This window comes from Pogona vitticeps, chromosome 3 (genome assembly GCF_051106095.1).
Source record: "Pogona vitticeps strain Pit_001003342236 chromosome 3, PviZW2.1, whole genome shotgun sequence".
Classification (NCBI taxonomy): Eukaryota; Metazoa; Chordata; class Lepidosauria; order Squamata; family Agamidae; genus Pogona; species Pogona vitticeps.
Genome location: NC_135785.1, coordinates 235,342,352 through 235,363,597, shown reverse-complemented (window position 1 = coordinate 235,363,597; position 21,246 = coordinate 235,342,352). Strand labels below are relative to the sequence as shown.

The 21,246-nt window shown below is 41.4% G+C and overlaps 1 long non-coding RNA gene across 1 annotated transcript in view; it reads left to right on the top strand.

Moving 5' to 3' along the window:
- Window positions 1–16,504, top strand: part of LOC144588033 (uncharacterized) — a 32,703-nt gene extending 16,199 nt beyond the window's left edge. Inside the window, exon 2 of the long non-coding RNA XR_013543339.1 lies at window positions 10,684–16,504. This is a non-coding gene — a long non-coding RNA (uncharacterized LOC144588033). The remainder of the gene's footprint in view (window positions 1–10,683) is intronic.
- Window positions 16,505–21,246: the final 4,742 nt, after the last annotated feature.

Below are 21,246 nucleotides of genomic sequence, written 5' to 3'. Positions count from 1 at the left end.
AATGGAAATACTGATTGATCCCTGAACTGTGGGAATGCCAGCAGGAAATGCCAGCATCATTGGGGAAGCAGAGGACAGGCCGCACTGGGGAGCAGGCACTACGACAACAGCACGGGGCACAGCACAGTTAAGTGAGTAAGCACAATCTTGGAGTAGCAGTTAGAGGCACAAGGAAAGGGCAGCAGACTGAAGCATGGCATAGCTGGCACTGTGAGCAGATTGTGCCATTCTCTCTCACTTAAAGGAGACTTCCTGGAAGCCCAGCAATGGCAGGTTGACCTTAAGGAAAGTAAGTTTTCATACTGATCCAGGTTCCAGGCATGAGCAGTATGGACTGAAAATGCCTCCTGCCTGAGAACATGCTAATTGGTGAACAAGACAGCACTCCCATGGACACCTTGTCTGGACTTCCTTAGACAGACTCCTTCTGATCCCAGTAAGATACAGGATTGGCCCCTTTAGATTTTCAGGGCTCCTGCATTGACACCTCTATCTCTGCCTCTGCCATGTCCTTCCTCTGGGACAAGCCCCTGACATGTTTGTCAAGACTGTGTCCCAGAAAGCTTGGCCTGTTGTTGCAGAGGTGAGGGACTTGGATTCTAGAATACAGCTGCTGGTACTGCTGTTTGGGGTGCTTTGAACAGTACTAGTTTCTTCATGCTCTCTGTGATCCCTCAGTGTTAGCTGGACCTTCTTCAGTAGGTATTGCAGCATGTGATGAAAAGTTGGCGGGCATTCCCCCCACCCCTGATGCTTTCCAGTGCCATGCATTCATGGTTCAAGAGAATTTCTAGAATATATTCCTCCTTCTTCCACAAGTATGCAAAAAGTGGAGCAGGTTCTTCAGCTTGCTGACTCAAGCTACCATTTCAGGTTGAAAAAAAGTGCTATTCTCCTTCTATGGAATCCCCCATGCACCTAAGCTGCCCCCTTACTATGCTCTCTGTCATACCAACCAAGCCCTGGAACACTGCAATCTCCTGGCTAAGGATTGCTGTCTCCCCATTAAGGAGCGATGTCACACTTTCAAAGCTTTGGAGGACACGGACCACTTGACTCATGATGTCCCACTCTTCTCTGCGCAGAGGAGTAGCCACAATGTCAAATCATGAGTGCCCTTTGCTGCTCCAGCACTCTTTCAGGACTTAGTTTGTTCTCCACAGATTTATGAGCCAAGAGGGTAGTGGCCCTCTTAAAGAGATACTGTATAAACTATAAGAACACAGTTTTCCTAAACTGGTCTTTTGCAAGACATTCTCAATGGGTCCCCTTAACTATATCAGTCTGTTCCCTTACTACCACTGTCTTCAGCTGCTGCTGCTGCTGGAAATGATGCTCCTCCTCCTCTTTTTGGTCAAGGGCAAGAGGTTGAGATGCAATAGGGCAGGGATAGGAATAACCATGTGACCATAGGCTATATGCTGTCCTTATGACCCATTTAGTCCCCATACCTCCTCCTATTCACTTCTCTCCACTTTTCTTTTAAAGGAGGGACTCGCACATTGCTGCACATCTTCCAACATGATATGGCAGATCTTTCTTCTTCTTTTTCTGGAAGTTGGGCATCTTTTTCGGCTTTTTGGTTATAAAAATAAATTATATCCTATAAAAAAGCAGAATTAGCTGGAAATTTTGGTTATAAAAATAAATTATATCCTATAAAAAAGCAGAATTAGCTGGAAATGTTTAGATAAAAAACCACTACAGTAAAATATAATTTGTTTGTTTGTTTGTTTGTTTGTTTATTTATTTATTTATTTATTTATTTATTTATTTACTCGATTTTTACCCCACCCCTCTAGACAACGTCTGCTCGGGGTGGCTTAAGATTATGTTGTTCTTCCGTACTGTGTGTTTGTGTCAGCAATTGTATTCAACTAAACATTAGAGCCTTGGTTAAAACAATAAATAACTTTTACTAATAATAAACATATGTAAACTATATTACATACTGTGTTTCCCCAAAAATAAGACAGGGTCTTATATTAATTTTTCCTCCAAAAACGCATTAGGGCTTATTTTCAGGGGATGTTTTATTTTTTCATGCACAACAATCTACATTGATTCAAATACAGTCATGGTTGCTGCACAATGGTGGAGGGCGGGGTTTCACTTAACTGGGGCTTATTTTTGGGGTAGGGTTTATATTATGAGCATCCTGAAAAATCATGCTAGGGCTTATTTTCAGGTTATTTTGGGGGAAAGAGGGTAATACATAATAATTAGTTGTTTGGTATGATATAAATTGTCTGATACATATCTCTTCTTATCATTATTATATTCATAATGGTTACCTTACTCTGGTACATATTATGCTTCAGTCTGTGTGAAGTACATGTTGTGTGAGACCCTGTCAGTCTACATGTTGTCTGGATCCTTATCAGTCCCTATCTGGATCCATATTTAACAAAACTCCTGGCTAACACTGCCTTATCTAGCACCCAGCTGACTACAGATACAATCTGATTGGTTGACTTCAAAGTGTTAATGCTTACATATAAAGCCCTAAACGGTTTAGGACCTCGATACTTGGTGGAACACTTACTCCCAACTAGTTCTACCCGTGTCACCCGCACGAGCCAGGAGGTGAGGCTGAGGAGCCTGACGCTGAGGGAGGCCTGGAAGGCAAGAACTAGAAACCGGGCCTTCTTGGTGGTGGCTCCTCGCCTCTGGAATAACCTACCTCCGGAGATTCGTGCTGCACCCTCGCTGGGTACTTTTAAGAACCAACTTAAAACGTGGATGTATAGGCAGGCCTTCCCTTCCATTTAATTCCTGTCCTCTTTCCTTTTTTATTCTTTTTCTCTTTATTTGATTTATTTTGTATTTTTCCCATCTTGCAGAATCATTTAATTAATTAATTGTCATAAATGTTTCTTGAACTTGTTATCCTTTATGTTGTAAGCTGCCTAGAGTGTTTGAAATGACTAGATAGGCGGGGTAAAAATACAATCAATCAATCAATCAATCAATCAATCAATCAATCAATAAAAATTAACGACATTCTGTGCTAATATCACATTCTTCTCTTAGCAAACACATTAGAAATATTCACATATGCATATACAGTATTCACATTCTGTGTTGCATAAACATATCCCTATCTCTGTCTTTCAACAATAATCAGGGCTGGTCTGACTTTCGATGTGGCAGCTCTCCACAGTGAGGTTGTGTGGCATCCTCACCCATTCCCTGTGTTCTTTTGCCACAAAGTTCTTGTGTTGTACCACTTCTTTTCCCATTGATTTTACTTTGAATGATCAACTACAATAATCTACTTTTTGCTTCTCATTCTGACCAAAACTAGTTTCGTTTTCTGCTTTATATGGTTTACAGAGTTTCTTGATCTTTATTCATTCACTTCAATACTTTAATTGGTCACCCTTTGTACCCAACACATTCTTTGCATGCTGCAATAAATCATCATCTCAAACACTTTCACCTTTTTTCTTTAAATAGTTGCCTGTGTTGAAGTCCACAGTTCTGTGCCATTCAGTATAACTGAGTATCCATTGTACCTCACAAGGTGCTATGTTTCAAAGGCTTTCTTGGGATCCATAAAGCAAGCATGTCTATAGCAAGCATACATACCTCAGTTCATGTCATGGCATTGCATGTCCTTGCTAAACTGGGTTATTCTAAGATGGGTCAGTGCAGATGATGATAGAAGTCTTGCATCTTTAATATTTCTGCAGAAAAGGGAATTTCAGCAGGTTTCACTTGTCACGAAAGCTACGCCTGCTGACATTCCCTCTCCCCCACCAACAGAAAAGCTACACAGCGCTGTCCCCTTTGCACCAAGCCACCCCAGGTGATTCTTCACCAGCTGGCATCAAACAATACTGGGATATTATCCAGAAGAAAGGCACTGCATGGCAGTAAAGCCACTGAAATTCATTTATGCCAAAGTAGGTTTAGAAAGCAGGATAATTTCTGGTGCAGGTCAGAGTGAAGACGGGGGTTCAGTGAGCTCACTCTAAGAGGGCAGATCCTGCCAGCCCTGATGTTTCTTCAGCAGGCTTCACTCCTGCTATTATTATGAATATTATCTTTAAGCATCTATTAGCTTTGCTAGCACCATTAAATGGCCATTAGACTACCCATTAACAGCTGCTGTTGATGGCTGCGTGCAGAGGCCACAGCATGGGGGTGGCTCTCTGTGCATATGGAGCAAGGTAGGAAGTTTGGGCAACTCACTGAGATGGAAAGCAAAGGAGGAGCAGAGACCAGAGGGGATGCATAGCCCTTCCATGCTTTTCCTCCCCTTCTCTGTGTGCCACAATCCAAATGCTTTCTTATTGATTTTGCTAGCCTGGATGCATGTGAGAAATATTTGACAGCTGTTTTTATGAGAGCTGATGCAACATGCAGAGCTTGGGGACAAAATTTTTAAACATCTGTTTTTGAAGCAGAACTTCCTAAATCCCCCCAAGTGTCTGGCCCTGCTAGCTAGGAGAATTCTGGGAGCTGTTGTCTACAAAAGCAAAGTGTGCTGCTTATATACCACCCCATAGTGCTGAGAGCACCCTCTGGGCAGTTTACAATATAATTATGCAGGCTATACATTGCTGCGCTGGCAACCTGGATACTCAGTTTATTGACTTCAGAAGGATGGAAGGCTGAGTGAACCTTAATCTGGCTATTTTAGATTGAACCCATGTTGTGAGCAGAACTTTGGCTACAGTATAACAGTTTAATCCCTGTGCTAGGAGGCTCAGCTTTCTCAGGTTCTAGGCAGAAGCAATGGTTGGGAATGGTCTTGTGTGTGTGGAAAAAAAAGACCTCAGTGCTCGTCAGGTCTCTATGACAAGCATTCACAGTGATCAGAAGATACAAGAGCCTCCTCAGCTCTGTTCTGGTGTCTGAGACTCGAACATTCACTGTGTGTGAGGAGGACAGTGTGGTTATCTTTCTAGCTGTATCCTTTCTGTCTCATTCCTAACAAGTATGCCTCACCTCCTCTAGCTAAACAGGTTTAATGTCTGAATACAATATTGATGCAAAGAGATGAACAGGGAAGGAGTCCTTTCACAGGAGGATTTCTCTATTAAAAGAGTAAGGGTAACTTTGAATGTAAAGTAATATGGATAAAGATAAGATAGAATGTACTTAATGGGCCCAGGCACTTCATTGTCCAATTTTGGATCTGAAAGATAATTTTGGATCTGGAAGATAAAAGCAAGGTGAAGGTACATGGAGAGTAGACTGTAAGCAGGCTCAGCTTGTGGAATTGTCTACCATTGTTCCCCATCCTAGCTAGTTGCATAGCTCAGTGGTTTAGGTATCCCCACTCTGCCTTCTCTGTGCAGAGCCAGCTTGTGTGGCCTTGGGAAAGCAGCACAGTCTCAGGGTGTCCCCAGAAGAAGAGAATGGTAAACCACTTCTGAGTATTATCTATCTGGAAAACCTTGAAAATGGCCATTTTAAGTCAAAATTGACTTGATAGCACATGATTATTATTTATTATTATTCCTCCTCCTGATTTGTCCATTAAGTCATGAGTGTCTGGGTGTAGGCTGTTGAATAGTTGAATAGAAATTACTTTGAAACACAGATCAACAAAAGAAGAAAATTACCAAGAAATACTATGTGAGGTTCATTGGTCGTCTAAGTCTACATCAGTTAATCCATTCTTGATTTTTTTAATAGGGAAAGCATAGTGTCAGTTTAATACACATCAAAACATTATTCACAGAATAATTACAGAAACAATGCTTTTAATTAACAAGATGGTCCAAAACTCCAAGGTGGCTTAATACTAGAATTCTGAACAACAAGCATGGCGTGCTCTCTCTGTCTTTCTCTCACAAATATTACAAATAATGTGAACAAGTTCTGCACTTCTGTATGGTGCTATAATGGTTAAAATGCACTCTGCCTTGGCAAATTTATGAGCAGAAGTGAAGAGCATCCACCATTTGTGTAGTAGGATACTGGGAGTCTTAGGAAGGATTGACGCCATGGCTATATGCTCAAAAGGCCAAAGGAGACAGACATCATTAATCTTGCAGCTCACAAGTACAAACACAACTCAGCTGACTACTGAGAGCTATATTCTAGTGTTCCTTGGTAAAGTTCAATAGAAAGCACAGGGCAGACTGTTCTAGAACTAGTAGGATTACAGACTAAATCCCTCATAAACACTGTATCGCCTAAGCCCCCTCCACAGGCCAAAGAGTGCACATACAGAGTTATTCTATCCAACAGCAATACTGTACTGAAGTAGCAGTTCACAGATGGATGTGGTTGCTTTTTTTTTCTTTCCTGGGAAAAAATTGTGTGTGTGTGTGTGTGTGTGTGTGTGTGTGTGTGTGTGTGTGTGTGTGTGTGTGTGTGTGTGTGTGTGTGTGTGTGTGTGTGTGTGTGTGTGTGTGTGTGTGTGTGTGTGTGTAAAATAAGAAATAGTGTGAGAACTGCTGAGGCCAGAGGTCAACTTGGCTTAACTTGGTTTAGTTATGATTCCTATATGTTTTTGCTGGAGTCGTGAATTGACAGAGTGAATTAATGAATTGCATACTTGGCTGGTCCTGAAATCAAAGGGACACTTGAACTTTTCAAATTCTACACACAACTCCTGTTTTAGTGCTGTTTCCCAGGTATTGGGTGCACAAATTGTAGCATTTTGGTGTTCTTATAATTATTCATATTGTCTATTATATAAAGGCAAATAAGAAAAGATTCATTTTGTGAAAATGTGTTTGTAAGATTCATCAGTAGTAAGCAAATAGCTTATTATTTAAAAGTGTTGCACATCTGTATAGCCTGGTCTCTTTCTTTTTCTCTCTTTGGGAAAAAAGCTGAAGAGGGTAATCTTAGTCACTGTGGCTTATTGTTTTGGTTTATGGCTAGAATGAATGCTCAAGATATAACAAGGCAGAAAAAGAAAAAGACTAATGAGTGCCAAACAACCAATCTGAGGCCTGTCTGGCAAAAATCTAACTGAAATTGTTCTGAAAAGCATATGTCACAGCTTTGTTGTTTGGCTATTGAACCCATCCAGATTGGGGATGCTTACAAAACCTTTCCCATTTCAATTTCTATTGGGATTTAGGGATTCCAAATTACCTGATCTTGTTTTTGGAGTGGCACTGGTGTATTAGGAATCTGGCATTCTTCCTTTTGTCATTGCCAAGCTTTGCTGTGAGATTTATTTGGAGCGATTTAGGAAGAAAAAGATAACTAAGGTTTACAAGGCTAAAGGTTCACTGCATGATTAAGGTTTACAAAATTGTGCATTACAAGCAGAAAATAAATAAAAGGAAAGGTTTTGTTTCTCTTCTTTAACACCAGAATTCAGGACCAGCCAAGTAAGCTGAATGATGGGAAGTGCATAAGGAAGTACTATTTTACACAGGATGTAAACACAGAAACAAGGCTGGAGAATACCTGTATTGAACTTCTGAAATGTTAGGTGCAAACATCTTTTGAGTCCAGCAGAACCCTTCATTACAAAGCTTAGGAAAGGGGATGCTAGTTTAGAAAGCTCACCTGTTTCTAATATTGCAGTGGTCTTGTACAAGTATTCCATGGCTTTCTTTAGTTTTTGTTTCACACAGCAAACAGTTAGTGATTTATGGAATTTACTTCCAAAAGATGCAGGCATGGCCACCAACACAGATGGCTTTAAAAGAGATCTGTCAAATTTATCAATGGCTCTTTGTCACAAGGGCCATATAGTACCTTGAAGATCAGAGGCAACATGCTTCTGTGTAGTAAATATCTGGAACAAGAGCTGGATGCTGGTTGTGCCCCTTCAATCCTGATTGTGCTGTAGACATCTGGTTAAACTTTATGGGAAACAGGATGTATGAGTATAGCTTCTCTCCCAGATAGCATACCCAGCCAATGGGTGAGGTAATTTTAAAATAAATAGTCTTCATTTTTAAAGGCTTGAATCAGAACTGGGGAATCTGTGATCCTCCAGTTATCGTTGAATTATAGCTGCCACTGTTTTTGGACTACAGCATCCATCAGACCAATTAAATTTATGAAATCTTCATTTTCAAAGTCCAAAAGCCAAAGTAGGAAATCTGTGGTCCTCCAGATATGCCACCCCACCCATTGCACCATCAGCATCATCCCCTGTGTCATTTGACAATGTTGGTAGGGGGCTCTACAAACTGGAGGGCACCCTATCTAGGCCTTAAACACTACATTGTGGGAGTAGGATACCACAGGGAGTTCATGATGTAGCTGTTCACTTCTAAACCAGAGTGGAGAAACATTATTTTTCCAAATTATAATTCCAAGAATCCTCCAGTCAGCAGGGCCAGTGGTAATTCTCGGTGGGGCATTCTGGAGTTGAAGTCCAGAATTATACCTTTTCCAGTCTTTCCTTCCATTGTAATTAGAAGCTAGCCTGATCTCCAAAAGAACTTAAACTTTCTTGGTAGTTGATCCTTTTGAATGATTTCCTACACACTCATTCTTTGACGTTCTCTCTCAAGGGATTCTGGAAGCATGTGAAAAGTACTCTGACTTTGCATTTGGAAAATAATCCTTCTTGGGTGGCTTTCTGTCATTTTGTTGTAATTGTTTCAAGATAAGTGTCATGTGTGCATGTAAAGGGGGGGCAGAACCTAAATGGAACTGAAAATTTCAGCCAACTGTGTATGTGCCAACTTCAAAATTAATTTTACAAATTCTAGAAATTCTCCAAGTTAAACCAGAAGGCAGGCAGAATGGAATAGTGGGTGATGCCAACCCACAGAACAATAATGAAACAAATAGAGGGACATCTGCTCATCCCTACCACAAACATGCATTTGCAAAATTTTCCCAGCCACTTCAGTGCACATGTTTTACGATGATAAGCAGACAAAAGTGCTGTAGGAAACAGTCTTGTGAAAGCTAGAGTAATGTAACAGAGAATACACAAGCCAGATATAAGAAGGTCCCTGGTTCAAATCCTGTCATATGGTGATAGTAATATTGACCAGGATGCTGGACAAAATTCTTGGGATAATGTATTCAAAGTATTTTGAACACCTGGAAGAGGAGTGCTGAAAGTAATAAATGATATCATTTTTATTACACATACTGTATATACCATATTTCCTTAAAAGAGCTGAAAGCAACTTATCTACCATTCCAAACCAATTTCTCATTGAGATAGCCTCAAGCTATGTAAAAGGTAAAGGTAAAGGTTCCCCTTGACAATTTTTGTCCAGTCGTGTCCGACTCTAGGGGGCGGTGCTCATCCCGCTCTTCAAGCCATAGAGCCAGCGTTTGTCCGAAGACAATCTTTCCGTGGTCACATGGCCAGTGTGCCTTAGACACGGAACGCTGTTTACCTTCCCACCGAGATGGTACCTATTTATCTACTCGCATTTTGCATGCTTTCGAACCGTTAGGTTGGCGGGAGCTGGGACAAGCAACGGGCGCTCACTCCGTCACGTGGATTCGATCTTACGACTGCTTGGTCTTCTGACCCTGCAGCACAGGCTTCTGCGGTTTAGCCCACAGCACCACCACGTCCCCTAGTAGCTAGTTACTTATTTTTAACCGGTGAAGGGTCAGAAGTCAAAGGTGAATTTGTAACCATGACTCTAACCAGAATTAGTATCTCATGCAAATTCTCCTACTTTGCATAATACAGAATCTCCCCCCCCCCCCATATTTAGTATTTGTATTATTAAGGCAGAGATTTTGGATTTTGAAAACAATCTATAGAACACTGTGTTTGTTCTAAACAAAATAGTCAGTGGTGTCGTGGACAAAACTGCATTTGACTGCAGCTTTATATAAAAGTGTTGCAGGTTTGCTAGAGCTTGCAGTAGAACATGATTTACAGTCTGGTGCATTTGTTAAGAATGTAGCACAATTTGGAATAAAAAGAACCTGAAACATCAAGCTTGAATAGGAAAGGCTAAGTACATTAGTGTGGCATGGAGCAAAATAATCTGGACTTGCCCTCTATGCCTGGTTGCATGCCGGCCTACTCAACACAGACCGGTATAGTGTTTTATTGGAGAAGATGAATTCTCCAGTGTAACCTGGTACCCTGCTTTATTGTGTACAGAAAACCCCACAAATATCTAAAGCGTGCATTGGGAGATAGGGGGTGGGGTGTCACGTGTTTGCCTAATTTGTTCTAATTGAAAAAGCCTTTACTGGTGGCAAACATTTCACTGAAAATATTCATTTTCCACTTCCCAGAACTCATTGGCTTAAATCCTCTTACAAAGTTACACTGGTGGAATGCTAATAGTGTAATGTTGGGAGGCAAATTCCCTCCAATTAAGAAATTGTCACAGATGTTGTAGGTTGCATACTGTGCTGTACAACTCACCATGCAACAAAAAAATGTCTACAGTGATTCTTTCAACTTAAAGCAATTTGCCTCCAAAGTTATGATGTTGGCTTTATGGGGGCATAACTCTGCAAGAAGGTTTTGGCCATTGTGGGAGGAAGCACACTGGGCTTCAAACCTGAAACAAAGTATGCATTGGGAGTGTGTTCCAGGGGCACAAAATCATGGCATACGGTTTAAAAATCTAAACAGCTACAGCATAGACAACTAAGAAAATGCAAACATATTTGCATTTAGTCTATTTAGTCATGGAAAACTATGCACAAAAATGTGTATAATAAAAGAGGCTTGCAAAAGTGGAAGAACAGTGAGTGCTGGTAGAATCTGGAGAAATGCAGAAAAATAAAAAATTGAGTTTTTTGCCTCCTTAGGTCTGACTCAGTCTGATTTGTCTCTTGAAATCTGCGTGCTCCTTAATCGTCACAGCCCAGGTGGGACTGATGGATGAAGAAGGACTTTCAAATACGAGCATGGATCACATGAGCAGGAGAAGGAGAGGCTGCTATTCCAGGAACAGTCTGTCTCTGGGGAAGCTCAGAAAACCCAGCTGCCCAAGGCTGTCAATCTAGCGTTCCTTGCCAGCATTAAAATCACTTAGAAGAATTAAAATTTCAAAGGGTAAGTAAAGCATCAGGGAAATAACTGTGAAGGGGGAAAAACATAACATCAGAAGCCTTTTAAAGCTGTTGCTTAGGATTTCAGGCATCATTATAAGAGGCCAGGTGACTAGCTGAACAGCTGCCACCGTGTGCCAGGCTCTTCAGAATGCTGGGGCCATTCCAAGCTCCTGTAGCTATAGCCATAGTCAGGTTGGCTTTCATCTTGAGCATAAATCACACAATTACTCAAGCCTCACCCTGCTCTGTGAAATTGCTTCTTTGCATTTCAGATCACCCAAAAGGAGCCACATCCTCTCTGTTGTGACTCCAAAAGATAGCAGCATGTTTGAGGCACAAGCAGCTACCTTTTCCTCAGAGCTCCAGTAGAATCATAAGCCTGACTCTGACAAATTACTATTGAGGCTGTGATTCAGCAGGTATGAGGGGAAAAGAAGGAAGGAAATCTTTTGTAACTTTCCAGGGTTGTTGGTGGGTGGATATAGCCATGTCGGTGTGTCGTAGTAAAACAACTTTCATTCACTCATTCATACACCTGAAGAAGTGAACTTAAGTCCATTAAAATGTTTGATGATAAAACTCATTATATCTTTAAGGTACCTCATGACTTTTTGTCAACAATATTTTAATACCATTTGTTTGTTTCACTTGTACCCTGCACCGATTAGTGCTGGGCACTAATTATTATGGAGTAATGATTTTAATAAAGACATATTTGACATTTTTATGTCAAATATTCTCCAAACATGGAGAAAGAGATCAATGTAGCACTGCCAATAATCTACACCTTATGGCCCCATCCATTAGCACATTTTGCATTTCTTTTGGGGCGAGTATAGCTTTGTGCAGCTTTGCACTGCACACTTGCAAAAACCAGATTAAAAGTGATAGTTTAAAGGTACGGATCCTGCTGAGGCTATGCCAATTTCAAAAGCTTCCAATCTAGGGAAGTAGGAAATTATTTAGCATAACCCTAACACTGATTTAGTTTTGTGCCAGCACAGTGGCTGTGAATCTGGGCTAAAATGAGTTTGGATCTGGTGTAACTCAGGTCCTCCATTTCTCCCCTATTTTTGGGCTTCGTTACTGGCTGATCTCACCAACCTCAACAGTTGTATCAGCAGGTAGATCCAGTTTTGCCAGCAGATCTGAGATCAGCCAGTACAAGAGGTTGTTCCAGCCCAAGAAAAATTAGATCCACTCCAAACAAACTACAACCAGTGTATCTTTGAGTCTGGATTACGCAGCAATTCAGTGTACAAAGTTTTTGAAAGAAGAACTATATTACAATGTTTGAATATTCCTCCAGTAGTCAAAAAATCATGAATAAGTCTTGTTCACTTAAAAATGTGGTCCAAACATCATTCTAATTTCTACCCTCTAAACATAACATCTACGAGTTGAAATGCCATCATGTAAAAAGCAGCATTAGCCCTACCTAGAGAAAACCTACCACCACCAAAAAGAGCTAACGAGTTCCACCTCAGAAGAGGTGCAACACCCTGGACCATTTTGCTATGCACCCTTTGAACAATGGGCTACCTCAACTATGATTTGCAGAACAGACCAGCCATCATGGCCTTTGGTCACAGCGGCTGGAGGAGTCTGGGTATTAGTACTCCAAAAAAATACAAAAGCCAGGTTAGATTTTGCACAAATAATTTATTTTTCACAGCTTCTACCTTGTTAGGAAATGTCTGCACTGGTCATTCTGAGGAGAAGGGGTCATGGTAGAGTAAGTGCCCAGAGACAATTCTTTGAGATCATGTCATGTGTACCAGGCAGGTGTAGTTTTTTTTCCTTCCCCCAGAAAGGTTTTAGACAGAATTTCTCTTCCTGCTCCATCTGAAACCCAGATAAGTTATGTTCCTACAGCACTGTGACAGCAGCGCTGTCGTGCCAGCCTGCCTTCTGCTGTCATTCACGGTGGCAGTTCCCGTCCTTTGTCTGCAGCACAAGTAGTCAATCACATGGAGAACCTAATTAGGTAGTAACGAACCCAGGTGTCCTACTTCTCTCCACATAATACGACATCTGCCGCTTCTCCAAGAGTACTTTACATTGACTGACTAACAATGGCAGTAATGTACAGCCATCAAGAGAGAACGGCTTCTCCCTGCCCCAGCACTCTGAACATAGCTATAAAGTTAGAACACTCTGCTGCGCAGCATGACAGTGAGACAATATAAGCCTGAGTGCCTCATCAAAACTCTCTACCTTTTGCCCTGGCCTGCTGCTTCAGAGAGGTGATCAATGCATTCCTCACATACAACAAGGAGAGATTTCTTTGAACTCTGAGTATCATTCCTGAGACTGCAGGGCAAATCTAAAGCATTTTGTGTGCTCCGCTGTGGAAACTGGGTTGTGTAACTCATATTTCTTTCCCTTTTTGGACTAAAGTTTCTAGAGCTGTTCATGAGGAACAAGGGACACAATGAAGCTGTAGTGATGATTTAAAGTCTATGCACCACATTTTTCCTTCTCATTCTTACAAGATCTCTCAACAGAGTGACACATCTTGAGGAGGAATTTTCTAACTTCTTGAGTTTTATCATCTCTGGTGGGGAGAGAAGCAAGGGAAAGAGCATTTTAAAAAAAACAAGATGTTCATAATTTCTGCAAGATGTCTATGTGCAAACTAGGGTCCTTTCATTCTGTGAAGCAAAGTACAGAGAAAGAGAAAGAGAGATAGCACAAGTACCTGCTTAAAAAAAAATCAAAACAATGGCTCCCAGAGTTCTAATTAGACATGAACACTTTGTATTCATATTCTGTGGCCCACTTCCCTCCCCAAAACCAGCCAGGTCCACTCACCTCTGTTGTTGTCATTGTGCCAGTCATGGAAGGACCTTGGCTGATCAGCTGAGACCAGGTAGCATCCTGGTCTCTGCTCAATGCAGGAATCCAAATCAAAGCAGATCTAACAGATTTTCTTTTAAATGCCTCCAGTGTTGTTCACCATTTCCCAAGGTAATTGGTTCCATTGTTGTACTGCTCTAACAGATAAGAAGTTTTTCCTGATATTCAGCCTAAATCTGTCTCCCTGGAGCTTGTGTCCTGCATGTGAGAATGATTGAGAAAAAAAATCCTGCTCCTTATCTGTATGACAATCTTTCAAGTGTTTGAAAAGTGCTATCATATCTCCCTTCTGTCTTCTTTTCTCAAGGCTAAACAAGCCCAGTTCTTTCAGTCTTTCTTCATAGGGCTTGGATTCCAGTCCCCTGATCAGCCTTGTTGTCCTTCTCTGAACTTGTTCTAGTTTGTTGGCATCCTTCTTAAATTGAAGTGTCCAGAAACGGACACAATATTCAGAATGAGACCTAACTAGTGCCAAAAAATGTCCAAGAGCACGAGGGGCAGGACTGAGCCTTGTGGTACCCCATTTTTTTTACTTCATCCCAGTTTGGGAAGGAGCCATTGATAAGCACTCTCTCAGAACAATTCTGTAACCAGCTGGGTGTCCACTTTACAGTTATTTTATCCAACCCATCCCTACTTTTGATTAGCTTGCTAATCAAAATATCATGGGACACTTTGTAAAAGGCTTTGCTGAAGTCAAGATATAATACATCTATAGCATTCCTACCATCTACTAGAAATGTTACCCGATCATGAAGTGAGATAAGATTAGTTGGGCTGGATTTGTTCTCGACAAATCCATGTTGGCTTCTAGTTGTTACTGCATTATTTTCAAGGTGCTTGCAGAGTGAGCACTTTATAATCTGCTTTTTTGTTTTCAGGTCCTCTCCAAGCATTAGTCTTTTTCATTGTCTTCTCTCTTTTTAATTTCCTTCTTTTTTAGAATTCTTTGTAGTTCTGTCTTTAGAATTTCCTTTTAAAGAAACTCTCACCCATCTTGGACTTCTTTTCTTGTCAGGGTGTCATGCAGTATGAATTAAAGGTATCATTACTTTAGCTTTCCTGAAATCCAGCCTGTATATGTGCCTACACTCTACTTGTCCTTCCATTGAAGTCACTAACTCAGAAATGATCACTTTCACTGAGTTCCTCTTACTGCCACTTCATCCACCACATCATCTCCATTGCTTAGATTAAAGTCAAGGATAGCTAAGCCTCTACATTCTTCCTCCAAATTATTAACCACATAACACAGGAATTTCCTGGAAGGCCATATTTGGCAGAATTTGCTTCCCAACAGAGAGTAGAACTATTGAAATCTCCCAGTACTACTACATCATATATTTGAAATTATTTCAGCTTGTTTTTCAAAGATTTTATTTGCATTTTCTTCCTTGATTGGGCAGTCAGAAGTAGAATCCAACTACCATGCTTCTTTCATTTTTCACCCGAATTATTTTAATCCAGATGCTCTCAATGGGACAACCAAGATCATCCTCTTGTACTTTTTTACGTCGTTGTTTAGTTGTTTAGTCGTGTCTGACTCTTCGTGACCCCATGGACCAGAGCACGCCAGGCCCTCCTGTCTTCCACTGCCTCCCGGAGTTGTGTCAAATTCATGTTGGTTGCTTCGCAGACACTGTCCAGCCATCTCATCGTCGGTCGTCCCCTTCTCCTCTTGCCTTCACACTTTCCCAACATCAGGGTCTTTTCCAGGGAGTCTTTTCTTCTCATTAGAAGGCCAAAGTACTGGAGCCTCAGCTTCAGGATCTGTCCTTCCAGTGAGCACTCAGGGTTGATTTCCTTTAGAATTGATAAGTTTGTTCTCCTTGCAGTCCAGGGGACTCTCGAGTCTCCTCCAGCACCACAATTCAAAGGCATCAATTCTTCGGCGGTCTGCTTTCTTTATGGTCCAGCTCTCACTTCCATACATCACAACAGGAAAAACCATAGCTTTGACTATTTGGACTTTTGTTGGCAGGGTGATGTCTCTGCTTTTTAAGATGCTGTCAAGATTTGTCATTGCTTTCCTCCCAAGAAGCAGGCGTCTCTAAATTTCGTGGCTGCTGTCTCCATCTGCAGTGATCATGGAGCCCAGGAAAATAAAATCTGTCACTGCCTCCATATCTTCCCCTTCTATTTCCCAGGAGGTGATGGGACCAGTGGCCATGATCTTAGTTTTTTTGGTGTTGAGTTTCAGACCGTTTTTTGCACTCTCCTCTTTCACCCTCATTACAAGGTTCTTTAATTCCTCCTCACTTTCTGCCATCAGAGTGGTGTCATCTGCATATCGGAGGTTGTTGATATTTCTTCCGGCAATCTTAATTCCGGTTTGGGATTCCTCCAGTCCAGCCTTCCGCATGATGTATTCTGCATATAAGTTGAATAAGCTGGGGGACAATATACAGCCTTGTCGTACTCCTTTCCCAATTTTGAACCAATCAGTTGTTCCATATCCAGTTCTAACTGTTGCTTCCTGTCCCACATATAGGTTTCTCAGTAGATAGATAAGGTGGTCAGGCACTCCCATTTCTTTAAGAACTTGCCATAGTTTGTTGTGGTCCACACAGTCAAAGGCTTTTGCATAGTCAATGAAGCAGAAGTAGATATTTTTCTGGAACTCTCTGGCTTTCTCCATAATCCAGCGCAAGTTAGCAATTTGGTCTCGAGTGCCTCTGCCTCTTTGGAATCCAGCTTGTACTTCTGGGAGTTCTCGGTCCACATACTGCTGAAGCCTACCTTGGAGGATTTTGAGCATAACCTTGCTAGCATGTGAAATGAGTGCATTTTTTACAGGAATATGTATTTTTGACATAAAGTGACACTCCACCTCCCTTTCTATTCTTTTTGAAAAAATTATATCCTTTAATTGTCATATTCCAGAGGGGGGGGGAATAATCTCATCAAGTTTCAGTTATCCCTATCAAGTTGTATTTACCTGCCTGAACTCAGATTTCCAGTTCTTGTTTGTATTCTATACTCATTTATAGACACCACAGATTGTGTGATTTGTGGCCTGCTTGAATCATACTTTTTTTGTGAAGACTATTATTGGCCGCATTAGAGCTGCTTGCTCTGTTCCCCTTATAAAAGCTTATTTACACAAACCAGGAATCTGGTGACCTCTCCACTGTTTTGTCAGGGAAAATCAATTCTTTGGCTTCTAATAGTTTTAAACAAAACCCCTTCACCTTCTGTTTTAGTAATTACTTGCATTAATGGAATAGAGAAATGAGCCCTACCATTCTCACTTTTTCTAAAAGGTGAGAGTGCGCTAGAACTGAAAGGAGTTTTAGGTGCTTGTGAATTTCCTTAAGCAACCCTCATCTTTCTTTCCCCTTCTTAATTCAACCAGGCAAGAAAACAAATATATCTGTGACACTGCGAAATTATTAAGATATGGCTAGATCTCAAATTTGTTTGGCATCCTACTCTGCAATATACTGTGCCTACCTCAGCCTCACATTTCCATTTCCCACTCTGAAACTGAAACATAAGGTTGGCTTGCTTGCTCACCATGTAAGACTTCAGTGAGATCAAACTTTTTTACCTGCAGCCAATTGGTTAGGGCTTAAGGTATTTGACATCTCTGCAAAATGATCCACACAGCGCCTCAAGCTAGACGTCGACAATTAGCAGTCAGTTTTTGAAATGTCATCTTTAATTCATTCATGTTTGTTAAGAGCTTTGATGGAAAGTAATAAAGAAGTGCAGCCTGTTATTACAACCGCCAAATGTTGGTATCACAGCATTCTTTTATGAACATGTCTTGCTTCCTCCTGAGATTTTCAGGGCTTCTCTGAGGGAAGGGCTTCTCTGGTACTTCCACATTGTTGGCACCAAAAACATAATGAATTACTAATTCAAACATTAAAAACAATGCAGGCTGTAATTCCAGAAGAACTGGTTTGCATATAGAAAACCAGTTAAGCTAGTGACATTTGGGAAAACCACCGATGACATCTAGGTTTATGAAAAATAAGGAATTCCACCATTTGTTGTAGATGCATCAAAACAATATATTTAACAAATCAAAATGGCTGATGAACATGTGTTGCTATCCTTATGAAAATAATATAAGCCTGCTGCTTTCCTCTTTTAGCAGGAGGTTGCGAACTTGAAGAAAAATTAAATGGTCACAGTATGGAGATTCCAACTATGAAGAAACAGAAACACGGAGTTGGTGATAAAGTTGATAAATGAGGTGTTAAAGTAATAGACTTGGAGTAGAGAGACTGGAATTGAAATTGCAAGTTAGTCACAGAATTCAGCAAGCGCCTTTATATTAGTTATACAATTTCCTGAAAAATGACATCATACTACTAACCTCGTTGAAATTTGCTTCCTTTAGGACTTCTCAGATGGTTTTCTGAAGGAGGAACTCACCAATTTACTAAAAAGACCCCCTAAACACACAGTTTTGCTTTTGACCACGGTTGGGGAAATGTCATTTTTGTCAAGGGTATATTTCCTCAGAGTGGTGAATCCCCCAAATAGTGAATTGCCCATTGTATGGTGACCAGCAAGCAGAGCAAAATCTAGTAGGGGGAGATTAGATCTTGAGCAAAGTTGTCTTTCCATCCATCTTTCCCCCTTCCTCCGTCCCTCCCTCCCTCCTTAAACTTTCACATACCTCCTCAGCCACAGCCGGCTCTTCATTTACACACAACAAGATGGCTGCCTTAGGCAGCAAATTTTGGGTGTCAGAGGAGGGCAGCAGATAGTTTTTAAAATTTATTAATACCATTTTATTCTTCAAAGCAGGACGACGTGTTTCTGACTAATGTGCCAAAATTAGCTGGCTTTGGGTGCTGCATGCCTTTAGTTTATGTGTAAGAGGGGAAGCACCCTTTGTGCTCAGGCAGAACATTTTATTTGGCTGGCCCTGTTCTCTGCCATGCCATTCTCTCTCTTTTCCTCAATGCCCATTTGGGGGATGAAAAAGGAAAGTGAGGACAAGGGAGTTCCTGGCAGAAATCTACATTGACTGCTTGCAGAAATGAGTCAGATAGCACACTCCTGCTGTAGGCAAAACCCAGGAGTATCTAAGGCACAATATGGTCAGTACTATGCAGTGGTGTCCTGATACAACTATGGGGCAACAGCCCATAGCCATCCTACCCCCTAAGGAGACTTTGAACATTCAGGCTGCTGGATTGTTGCATATCAACAACCCAGCACATCTTTTGTAAAGTCCCAACTAACCTCAAATGTTTTGCATTGAAATAGGGCTTGCTTGAAACAGTATACTGTTCCTAGGAAAGTCCATTTCTCTCCCAGCTATTGAGAGGATGGCAGCTAAAGGGAATAGAGAAATCTGACACTAGTGGTAGGTGATGTCATAGTTTCTGCTACTCTGTTGGAGTTTCAACCCTATGAGTTCACTACATCCTGTACATCCTGGAGTTTCAACCCTGTGAGTTCACTACACCACTGGTGCTGTCCCTGAATTGGAGAAGCAGGTACAACAGATCAAGATCAATAGCAAGAAGTAATTCGATAGCAGGTAATTGGGATAGATATTAATTTTTTAATTTTAATTTTACCTTCCATTTAACAAAGTCTACTTATTTCTAACCTAGTGGCAGTATTCATTACCTGGGACTATAGGCCGAGGCAAAGAGGCAGTCCCGAAACCAGCAAAATCAGGGAGCTGGACGGGGGACAGATTGTATTTGTCCTCAGTGTGGAAGGGATTGTCACTCTCAAATTGGCCTTCTTAGCAACACTAGATGCTGTTCAGAGCATGTTACCATAGTCTCTTGAGACTGAAGGATGCCTATGATTGAAGGATGCCTATGACGAGGCTGGAAATATTGCCCTTACATAATGTCCTATGTTGTGTGTCCTGTAGCCATGGTAGCTTGGAAATTCAGAGATTTGTGGCAGCCAAAGTAGTATTTTTAAGCTCTGTCTGGAACCAAAGCAGCAATGAAAGTAAAACAATGAACCCATGAATGAAATTAAATATTATACAATGACTAGTTAAATAGCAGTCCAGAGATTCCTCATAGATATCATTTGACCAGTACCTTGATAATAGTAGTAGATATATAGGCATCCTTCAGTCTCAAGAGACTATGGTAATGTGCTCTGAATAGAGGTCTTGGAACAGTGTTTAGTGTGGCTGAGAAGGCCAATTCGAGAGTGACAATCCCTTCCACACTGAAGAGAAATACAATTTGTCCCCCATCCAGCTCCCTGATTTTGCTGCTTTTGTTACTGCCTCTTTGTCTTGGCCTGCTGAACAAGTGTCTCTTCAAAATGGGAGAGGCCGTGATGCACTGCCTGCCTCCAGGCTGAATGCTCTGATGTCAACATTTCCCATCTGTTGAGGTCCATTCCTAAAGACTTCAGATCCCGCTTGCAGATATCCTTGTATCGCAGCTGTGGTCTCCCTCTGGGGCACTTTCCGCACTAATTCTCCATACAGGAGATCTTTTGGAATCCAATGATTTGCCAATGTGTTTATCCAGCTCAACATCTAGAGTGTGTCAGAGATCGTTGAGCCAAGGTACATGAAATCATGAACAACCTCCAATTCTTGTGTGGAGATGGTAATAGAGGGAGGTGAGTCCATGCCCTGGACCATCACTTGTGTTTTCTTCAGGGTGATTGTTAATCCAAAGTCTTGGCAGGCCTTGCTAAAACGATTCATAAGTTGTTGGAAGTCTTTAGAAGAATGGGCAACAAAAGCTGCATCATCAGAGAAGAGGAAGTCCCGCATGCATTTCAGCTAGACTTTGGTCTTTGCTCTCAATCCAAAGAGATTAAAGAAAGGGAAAAAAAGCAAAGCGTGCTGCTTATATACCTCCCCATAGCATTTCAAGCACTCCCTGGGCGGGTTACAAGTTAATTATGCAGACTACACATTGCCCCCCCCCCAACGAGCTGGGTATTCATTTTACTGATTGCGGAACGATAGAAGGCTGAGTCAACCTTCAACCATGTGCCTAGGATTGAACCCTGGGTTGTGAGCACAGTTTTGGCTGCAGTACAGCAGCTTAACCACTGCGTCACGAGGCTCTGTAAAGAGCTTTCCATCTGATCTAGTCCAGAGATAGACGCCTTCTGCAGATCCCCCCTCTCCATGTCCAATGAAATAATCCAATGGAAAGGCAGAAACCAATACAACTGGTTCTAGTGATGTAGGAAGAGTTGCCACAGCGTCATGAACTGCCTCCAAGATTCTGGCTCCAGATTTTGCCTTGAGGTTTACTGAAGCCTTTTCCATTGATGGTAGCCACAAGGCAGTGGAGGTTTGAAATCAGAGTTTTCCTTCTCCTAGATGGCTGCCTTCCAAGGTTAACGAGCCCCATCTACCTGAAATATACCGATAATAGTAGTACTTCCATTCATTTTCCAATAGTTGAGGGCTGTGTTCAGTCAAAAGGCTGTGGCCAGAATCCTAGTTATTTACTCTATCCATAGTGCAATGACACATGATACAAGCACTGA